General features: G+C 42.6%; 1 pseudogene across 1 annotated transcript in view; it reads right to left on the bottom strand.

Moving 5' to 3' along the window:
* LOC311101895 (neurofibromin-like) overlaps window positions 1-8,498 on the bottom strand; it is a 178,213-nt pseudogene that overhangs the window by 128,345 nt on the left and 41,370 nt on the right. Inside the window, exons 2-3 of the transcript in view lie at window positions 4,977-5,120; window positions 4,638-4,721 (exon numbers count right to left, since the gene is read on the bottom strand). The product of the transcript in view is annotated as a neurofibromin-like (transcript). The remainder of the gene's footprint in view (window positions 1-4,637; window positions 4,722-4,976; window positions 5,121-8,498) is intronic.

The following is an 8,498-nucleotide window of genomic DNA, read 5'->3' as shown; positions in this document are numbered from 1 at the left end:
GGCCAAAAGTCTGTCAGTCATTTGTGCACGATGGGGACGCAGAATGATGCCACCATGGCTGAAAACTCGCTCCACTGGAGCACTAGAAGCAGGCACTGCCAAGACTCGGATGGCTACTTGAAAGAGTGAAGGAAGAGTCTTACTGTTCAGTGCCCAGAACAAAAGGGCATTCTGTCCTTCTGCCATGTCAATGTAGTGACTTAGCTGTACTGCTGGTGGGGTCCCAACATCCCTTTTCTGCCTCTTATGGTATGCAGCAAACAGCCCTTCTCCTTCCATGTCCTCTAGTTCTTCTTCAGCAGGCACCGGCACAGGCTGCTCTGTCTCTGCAGCATCTTGCAGGATCAATTCTAAAAATAAAAATAAAAACGTGTCACAACAGCAGAAACAAAAGAGCCCTTATTTCTGATGTTGATGATACTGTTCAAGACTGAAATTTTTTATTATTGTTAAAGTCAGATTAATATCACATTAGATCCTATATCAGATTAAGATCAAATTATTGTACGTTGCATTTAAGTTGCATTGCAAGTCAATAATATTTACCTTTAACTCGTTGTGCCACCTCTGCCTTGATGTCACGGTTGACCAGCACATGGGGCTCAATCCACAGCAGACAAAAGGCTGGATCCAAGGCAGCTGCTTTCAGGTAGACTGTGTCTGAAAAGGGGGCAGTGATCCCTTCTTGAGACTGGGCCATTTTTACATTAATGAAGATCCCAAGAAATCTTTTTTTCAGGGATGCCTGCAGACCTCTGACCAGGCCACTCAGGAAACGAACTTGAGGCTTCAGCTTCTCAAGATGGTGATTGAGGGACAAGATGGATGGAACAACTGCACTGATTGTAATGACTTTCTCCCCCTGTGTCAAATCAGTTGCTTCTCCGAACGGTTTTAAGATGTCCACCAACTCCTTCAGCAGATTCCACTCTCGTGGTGTGAATGACAGTTCTTTATGCCCGGCCTTCTCAAGAACTGCGCAGAGCTTTTGCTGATCACAATGAAGGACTGCTTTTACCTGCCGCAGTGTGGAATTCCACCTCGTGCTCACTGCAGCAGGGATGCCTCTGTGCTCCCCAAATTCACCATCGAAGATGTCTTTAAACGTTGTGCTTGTGTGGAGCAGGGAGCTAAGTTTTGATAACTTGGAGAGAGAAGGACATGCCGCTTTTGTTTCTTTCAAACCGTCTCCCACAACCAGCTGCAATGTGTGTGCAAAACACTGCAGGCGCTGTTTCTTTGCCATAGCAGCATCGACGGTTTGCTGGTCTTCTTGGGTTAAGTCATGCCATAGCTCAGGATCATCAAGATTATCTCCAGCATCTTCATCTTCCTCCTGTTCGCTGGGGAAGCAGACTGTAAATGCCTTGCGCATGTTAGCAGCATTGTCACTAATTATATAGTCCAATTTAGCTTTGATGTTGTATTCATCACATATTGCCTCAAATTGGTCACAGATTCGCTCTGCTGTGTGAGAGCCTTTGAAGCGGTTGCAGGCCAAGAGATTAGTCTTTAGCTGTACCCTCTCTGCATCTCGCTCCATCCAGTGCACAGTGACACCAAGGAATCCCCTCATCTTTCGATCAGACCAAATGTCCACAGTGACTGAAACATGGTCAGTGTTGCTCAATTGAGTTTTTAACTTTGACCGTCTCTCCTCAGCAAGGCTCTCTGTTTTTGTGGTCAGCGTTCGGCGACATACTGGGGTATACTTGCTGTCCAGCACAGCCAGAAAGTGACGAAAGCTCTTATTTTCCACAATAGACAGAGGGAAATTGCAATCAATAATCAAGTCAGACAGTATCGCATTGGAGATGGCCTTCTGCTGTGGGTGGGTCAGGCTGTAACGCCCTACACGAGTGTCAAGGAATTGTGAGATTGAAGGCTGTTGTGGTTCATCTACGATGATTTTGTTCATCTGGTATTCTTCATACCTGTAACAGAGAAGAATATGAAACAGATGTCAGAAAATCCTTTACAGCCACACATGTTGTATTTGAAACTACTCTTTACTCATATCAATGTTGTTGTGTTAATATTCATTGCCTATTGTACACTACGGTTTACGATAATACATTTCAGTGTCAGTGTATGCAATATTAAGAATATTTTCACTGCTTCAAAATTCATAAGAAAGCCCTTTCCCTCAAGAAACTGAAGTCATATGCTTTATAGCAGTGGTTTTCAAAGTGGGGACGGGGACCCTTGGGTGCCGCGAGGGGGTTCTAGGGGGGCCATGGCAAGTTGGCATGAAAAGTATAGAAAAACAAAATAATTGAATAAATTAAATAACTAAAGTAAACCAAATTAAACCAAAAATAAGCTAAACAATATTCCCATTAGTTAAGAACTGCACTATAATAATCTATTGCATCTCTGAACATTACTACTATAATCGTTATTATTTTATTATATACTGTATATATCCCAGTGGTGCGCTGCCTCACAGACCTACTGTAGACTACGGTAGCACTCTGTCCATGCGCTGTCTGCTGTTTGGGCATGATATGAAAAGGGAAGGCTAATGGTGGATCTACTGTGACTGTGTTATCATTTTCCTCTTTACAATGTATACGTCTTACTATGTTTCCTGTTGTACTTGGATGGGTTTAGGGATGCACCAACTACATCCGAGTTGTGAAAGGGGGTGCATTCATTGTTTAATTGTGATATTTTGTCTTCAGCGACAGTTCAGCTTAGTTGTGATTAACCAAAATTACATAAACGACCTCAATGAGGCAGCACACCAGCAACTCTGAAACTGAATTCTAAAACGCTTAACGTGAAAAACGCTTAACGTTGCTTAATGCTTAATATACTAAGACAGTAATATTATAAGACCAAACTCTGCAAATATCATATTAATAAAGCATACTATGTACAAAACATCAGATGAGCCCAGAATACATAGTAGCCTACATAAGACATGTTAAGCCTTTTCTTATAATGGTTTTCTATGGGAGGAAAACACTTAACGTGTTGTTAAACGTGTTTGCGTTCATATTCTGGCCTCATCTGATGTTTTGTACATTTAGTATACTTTATTAATATGATATTTATAGTTTGGTCTTTTAATATTACTGTCTCAGTATATTAAGACACGTTAAGCCTTTTCTTATAATAGTTTTCTATGGGAGGAAAACGCAACGTGTTATTAAACGTGTTTGCGTTCATATTCTGGGCTCATCTGATGTTTTGTACATAGTATACTTTATTAATATGATATTTACAGAGTTTGGTCTTTTAATAACACTGTCTTAGTACATTAAAGAACGTTAAGCGTTTTTCACGAAAGCGTTTTAGAATGTCCATATAATAGCAGTTCAAAAATCCATATTTTTGTAAGCATGAACCAGCAAGGGAGACGTGCGTTTGTCTCGTTGATACAGTAAATATGCAGCAGCTAGCTAGTAAGTTACGGTACATCCGATAAGGTGCGTAGCATTCGTTCAAAACTTACCTTTCTTTGTGCAACTTCAGGTGTCGAACAAAGTTGGACGTTGTGGCAGCTCCGTCTGTAATCTTCGATCCGCATGTTTTGCAGATTGCAACTCGTTTTTTGTCGACTACCTCGTAATTTTTATAGCCAAACCAAACTATCTTCGGTATCATTTTGACAACTGGCGCGTTGTTGCTTGATGTGCTTCATTGGTTGTCTTGCAATGTGCCTGCTTAGATGCTGTCGAATCAAAACAACGTGGGACTACAGTGATTGGATAACGTGCAGGCAGCGCGCGCTCTCTGTATGCATACAGGTGGATGGTGCACATTTTTTTCACAGATGCAGATAAACGGAGAGCGGCGCGGCCGTGTGAAATTTTTTTTCCCCAGTTTTCATGGGAAGTAGCAAGTCTTCTCGAGTCATAAGGCGCAAGTCCAAGTGAAGTCACGAGTCATTGATGTTAAAGTCCAAGTCGAGTTGCAAGTCTTTGTACATTTTGTCGAGTCGAGTCTGAAGTCATCAAATTCATGACTCGAGTCTGACTCGAGTCCAAGTCACATGACTCGAGTCCACACCTCTGGTACATACACACAACAAGTAGGTCACATGGAGGAGAGGCGTTGTGCCCTGAGGTGTTGCTTTATTTGTTTTTTTGAAACCAGGTTTGCTGTTCAGGAGGAAGATGAATACAGAGAAAAAGAGAGGGAACATGATGAGAGGAAAGAGTGTGTGTGCACGCTGGTTTCTACAGGTTCTCTGAGAAAACAAGGAGTGCTTTTCAGGTTATCAGAGGCAACTTCTCACATAGTTCGGATTTATACAGCTGGACATGCAATACATGTATGTGGGTTAAGTGCCTCGCTCAGGGGCAAAACCACAGTATGTCCCCACCTGGGATTCGCAAGCGCTCCCATTGGCTCATTTCCAAAACTACTGTGTCAAACTGGCAACCTCATACTGGGACAGACTGCATACAACTGCATTCAAAACCTGTAGCTCACTCATATGTAGGAAATAGTGTAACACAAAATGAGGCTATTACTATACTTAGAAATGTGTAAAAAATAAGATCTCTACATTTCTAACACAATACAAACACATACAAACAACTGTAGGGGGGGATAGGTTATCAGACCAACTAAAGGTGATGTAAGGAGGGATACAGTAGATGTAGAGTGTATGGGGGTTTCCTCACCGACACCAGGCACTTCTCCAGTGTGTCCAGGATAATCAGCTGGGAGAGGTAGAGGTTCTTCTCAGCAGCTTCCCCGAATATCCGCTGGAGAGAGGAGGGGAGGGGAGGGGAGGGGAGGGGAGGGGAGATGAGGGCTTACAGACACAGAGGACACAGTGATTCGGCAAACACCACTTCCAGCCCTTAGTGGGCATCCTAAACTTCAGTTGACTTGGAGTTTTGACACAATACACAAGCCTTCCAGGAGGTAGGGTTGATGACGCGCAACGTAGTGATCCCCATTACTCATGCTAAAGTCAAATAAACAGCTAAAAGAGATATGTTAAAAACTCCACTTACCATGTTGTTCACATTTTTTAGTACGTTCGTGAGGCCACTGATGACGAGGGAGAACTTGTACTTAGAGATGTTGATGAGACATTCCTTGTTGTGCTCTGTGCCGACTTTGGTGTGGTTGTTCTGATGTCCCATTTTAACGGGAAGCTAAGGAGAAAGAGAAGAAAATCATGTGTCATGCTAAAGTCACAGGAGTACGTAGCCACGGGTGAACGTGTTAGACAGTGGACCATATATGCAGCAGGTTTGAGCAAGGCTAATAGAATTACACAAAGCCATGGTTTCACGTTCTTATCATGTGTCTACACATATCCACAATAACTTGCTACATTTGCACACACTGTATATATATTTTCTGTTGTATTTTTGACTTTATGTTTTTTACCCCATATGTAACTCTGTGTTGTTTTTATTGCACTGCTTTGCTTTATCTTGGCCAGGTCGCAGTTGTAAATGAGAACCTGTTCTCAACTGGCTTACCTGGTTAAATAAAGGTGAAATAAAAAAAAAAAAAAAAAAATCCACACTACACGTTTCCACACAAGAAGTGCTATGTCACACCTCTCGCGCTATGAGGATGTCTCCGACACCTGACGAAGGTCAAGGAGCAGACGTCCTGCAGTCACAGAGCAATGAAGCCCTGTGCTAAGAAGAACCTCGCCACAACTCTAACATACGCCCACAGCTGTACACCTGCAGGCTACATCTCACTCACTCACACAAGGGCCAGCTGGGCCAGACCTCATGGGCAGGAGCCCCTGTAAGCTTGCCTAGTGTTGTGCACTAGAGATGCACTGATGATATGACGATTCTGGGCTGATGCTGTGATGACCAATACTACTAGGTTGAGGTTCTTCTTTCTCATTAATCTAGTACATCACATTGGCATCCACCAACCTCTCTCGGGTAGCTTTTTACATTTACATTACATTTTAGTCATTTAGCAGACGCTCTTATCCAGAGCGACTTACAGGAGCAATTAGGGTTAAGTGCCTTGCTCAAGGGCACATCAACAGATTTTTCACCTAGTTGGCTCGGGGATTAGAACCAGTGACCTTTCGGTTACTGGCACAACGCTCTTAACCACTAAGCTACCTGCCGCCCCAGGTGCATGCATTACAACCAAGACAATTTAGGAATCTGAAGTTGCATACAACTGTGATTTAGACTTGTTCACAACACTTTCATTGTTTCTGGACACTGGGTAGATTTTTGGGAAAAATAAGCAAGGTTCACACAGAAAATCTGATTCTGACTATGAACTCCACCCTCATAAAGCCAACACATGCAATCCTATGACATAGAGCCCTCAAATTCAACTCTGGAACCCGAAGCCAGTTCCACTAAATTTTTTCATTGTTCCCCTCTAATCAGGGACTGAATTAGACCTGGACACCAGGTGTATACAATTCATTATTATGTAGGACAGAAAACCAGCAGGCTCCGGACCTCGTAGGGTAAGAGTTACCCCTGACTTAGAGGCTTCTAAATGGTCTTAACAACACAAGGTGGATTTAATCCCTTATTACACTTTCATCAAACTGTAATAAGCCGAGCAGAGCCGCTAAGCCTGGGTACAATCACCACTCTGTGCATCAGAGTCCCTCTGTAGCCTCTGAAACCTGAGGCCCAGAACCTACCCAAACTGCACACAAAGTGCTGATATTCATTTTCAAAAGGCAAAGAAAAGGAGGTATGAGACAGTCTTATACCCAAAGTTGTACTGGAGCTGAGGGCAGTTGCACAGTGGCACTTGGAGCAGGTTTAGGCTAAATCCAAACCTCTGCATAGTGCAAACTCTGGTAGGCCTAAACTAGGCCTAACCCTTTTCAAGTTTATTTGTAAAACAGATTTCACCCAAAATAGTTTAAAGAAGGTTAAGAGTTTCTGGCGGCATTGCTTGCAAGAACCATCCCAAAAGAACCATCTGTTTCAGTCCCTTTCGTGGTGGTCTTTGACGACCAAAACAGACAAAGCTCAGTTTCCAATGGATGAAATTGAGACCCAGAGCTGCTTTACAGACATACCAGCTCTCAAGCAACAACAAACTTTCCAACAAATAAGCTGGAGCATTTTACAACCTTGATCTTACAATATGATAATATTGACTGATAATGACTCCTGATGAGAAACAGTTAGGGGCAACAGACAAGTGTAAAAACTATTGATGGACTGGATAGACTACCTGACCCAATGATTCACATAGCTTCAATCTCAAGTTCATTAGAGGAATCTTTGGCACCCTTAAAGGGATACTATAGCAGTACTATACAGTAGCATATGCTAGTGTACCTGTAGCCTTCCAGTCATTGCACAAACGCTAGTCAGCAGTGGCTCTCGGGACTACCTCTAACTTCCTTCACACTGCACGCAGACACCTAAACAGCTTAATATTGCAGATAGATTGTAACTTCCATCAATGTAATTGTCTGCATCACATCCAATCCCCCATGTTTTTTATATCTATACTCCCCTTTATTACTTTTCAACCCCGCCATCCTTTCCCTACTTGGGGTAAATTAGTGAACAACAATACTTAGGCCTCTACTTCCAGCTTATACTTACTATCTACATTTTATGGACACAGTCAATTTTACAATAATTATATTTTATTAGTTTTTTCTCCTGAACTTCTTCTACTCTCAACCTCTCCGATCATTTTCATGATGTCCATCCGGTTTGCTTCTATATGCCATATCTTTCTTACTGTGCTCTTTCCCAAAAGCTCCCAACATACAACCTATATACAGTGGGGGGGAAAAGTATTTAGTCAGCCACCAATTGTGCAAGTTCTCCCACTTAAAAAGATGAGAGAGGCCTGTAATTTTCATCATAGGTACACGTCAACTATGACAGACAAATTGAGAAAAAAAAATCCTGAAAATCACATTGTAGGATTTTTTATTAATTTATTTCTAATTTATGGTGGAAAATAAGTATTTGGTCACCTACAAACAAGCAAGATTTCTGGCTCTCACAGACCTGGCCATGGCACCTGTTTGAACTTGTTATCAGTATAAAAGACACCTGTCCACAACCTCAAACAGTCACACTCCAAACTCCACTATGGCCAAGACCAAAGAGCTTTCAAAGGACACCAGAAACTAAATTGTAGACCTGCACCAGGCTGGGAAGACTGAATCTGCAATAGGTAAGCAGCTTGGTTTGAAGAAATCAACTGTGGGAGCAATTATTAGGAAATGGAAGACATACAAGACCACTGATAATCTCCCTCGATCTGGGGCTCCACGCAAGATCTCACCCCGTGGGGTCAAAATTATCACAAGAACGGTGAGAAAAAAACCAAGAACCACACGGGGGGACCTAGTGAATGACCTGCAGAGAGCTGGGACCAAAGTAACAAAGCCTACCATCAGTAACACACTACGCCGCCAGGGACTCAAATCCTGCAGTGCAAGACGTGTCCCCCTGCTTAAGCCAGTACATGTCCAGGCCCGTCTGAAGTTTGCTAGAGTGCATTTGGATGATCCAGAAGAGGATTGGGAGAATGTCATATGGTCAGAT

Source organism: Coregonus lavaretus (assembly GCF_964263955.1).
Source record: "Coregonus lavaretus genome assembly, chromosome: 26".
Taxonomy (NCBI): domain Eukaryota; kingdom Metazoa; phylum Chordata; class Actinopteri; order Salmoniformes; family Salmonidae; genus Coregonus; species Coregonus lavaretus.
This window is presented reverse-complemented; position numbering and strand designations above follow the sequence as displayed.